Genomic DNA, 1,967 nt, shown 5'->3' on the forward strand with positions numbered 1-1,967 from the left:
CTACAAATGACCTTCTGATATATATATATATATATATATATATATATATATATATATTTTACATGACTTGTAAACTCTAGTTGTGAGTCTATTTTAACACCCAGAATCTTAACAGTTTCACTGAGAGACAGGGGCGAGTTATTCAACATGACGTCACCGGGAAGAGATTGGCCGGTGTTATTAAATCTCACATTTAAAACTGTACATTTATCTGGGTTTAATTCCAAGCCATTACTTTCCGACCACATTAGCACTTTTGACAAATCATTGTTGATTTTTGTTAGTGCCGTTTTTGCTTCTGAGGATGGGTAAGGAAGCAATAGCTGGCAATCGTCAGCATATGAGTGCAGGGAACAAAACCTTATCGTGTCGGCAAGATCAGACGTATAGATGGAAAACAAAATAGGACCGAGGCAGCTGCCCTGTGGAACTCCACCAGATCTGTGCAGTATGTTAGAGGAATCATTACCAATTTTGGTGATTTGAGATCTTCTACTTAAATAAGATGCAAAGAATCTTACAGAGGCATCATCAAACCCATAAAATTTTAGTTTTGCGATGAGCATTCGGTGATTGACAGAGTCAAACGCCTGTGAATAATCTAAAGACGTCAAGGCACAGCAGAGATTCCTATCCACTGCAGAATACATGTCATCAAGAATATCCACAAGAGCAGAGGAAGTGCTGAAATCCTTTCTGAAATCAGATTGATGTTCAGGCAAGACATGTTCTTGTTCTATAAAGGATGAAACTTGTTCAACTACTATCTTTTCTAATATTTTGGAGACCACTGGAAGAATCGAGATAGGTCTGAAGTGAGAGGGTAATGAAGGATTGTTAGACTTTGGCAGAGGCAAGACAATACTTCGCTTCCAAGAATCAGGAAAGCAGCCAGTCACCAGGCATCTATTTACTAGGTGAGTGATAACACCAACACAGAAAGGACTGAGACTCTTCACCATCACAATATTTATACCGTCCGCTCCACAGGCCGTAGAGGAGATGCTGTTCATCACTCTTTTTATGTCTTGTTCGGTAATGGCCTTAAATGAAAAACTGTTTTTAATTCTATCACACTGACTGTTCTCATAACACTCCAGCTGTTCCTCACTGATTCTTTTATAACAACCCATTCGAGAAAAATAGTCATTCAAATCATCAGGTGAAAAACCATAAACATCACCTGCCTGTTTAGATTCCCATGCACCCGAGGATCGAAGAGTAGCCCAAAAAGCTTTCGAGTTTTTTAAGTTCAGATTATCATTGTAATATTTCTTTTTGGCCTTCCTTATAGATGCATTCAGTTTATTTCTTGCCTCGCAGTATCGTCTTCTTGCTTCCACGCTATTATCTATGATACACATAGCTTTATATTTATTTTTTTGCCTAGTCAGTTCCCTAATTGCATCACATCTCCATGGAGCTCTCTTTTTTGTTACTTTCTTTTTGACCATTGGTGCGCATATATCAAATATTCTTATAACGTTTTCGGACAGGCAGCCGACAATATCATTAATATCATCCTTCAAGAGAATGCTGTCCCAATCGGCTTCAGCCGCCAATTTCAGAAACCTTGAGGTAACAAATTTTTTAAAGTTTCTATAAGAAATATATCTTTCTTTTTTTGGCTTCGTTTTGTGTGGATATAGCAATAAGTTAGTTTGTGATCGGTCATAGGTTTTCCCCTATGATCTACTATAGACGAGGTATCAACAATGCCAATATTTGAGACATCCATCTCATTATTTAAAATTATGTGATCTATTAAGGCTGAAGAAGTTGTTGTTATCCGTGTAGGACTTTCTACGAGCTGCCGAAGGTTCGGAGAACTGAGAATATTCAATAAAAACTTACTATCAGATTTAACAGACTCAAGAAGATTAATATTCAGATCTCCTAATAGAACCACACCGTCAAAGCTTGGCATTTCATCTACAAACAATGAGTGGAAGATCGACCTCAAACAA

This window comes from Homalodisca vitripennis, unplaced genomic scaffold, assembly GCF_021130785.1.
Source record: "Homalodisca vitripennis isolate AUS2020 unplaced genomic scaffold, UT_GWSS_2.1 ScUCBcl_174;HRSCAF=1496, whole genome shotgun sequence".
Classification (NCBI taxonomy): domain Eukaryota; kingdom Metazoa; phylum Arthropoda; class Insecta; order Hemiptera; family Cicadellidae; genus Homalodisca; species Homalodisca vitripennis.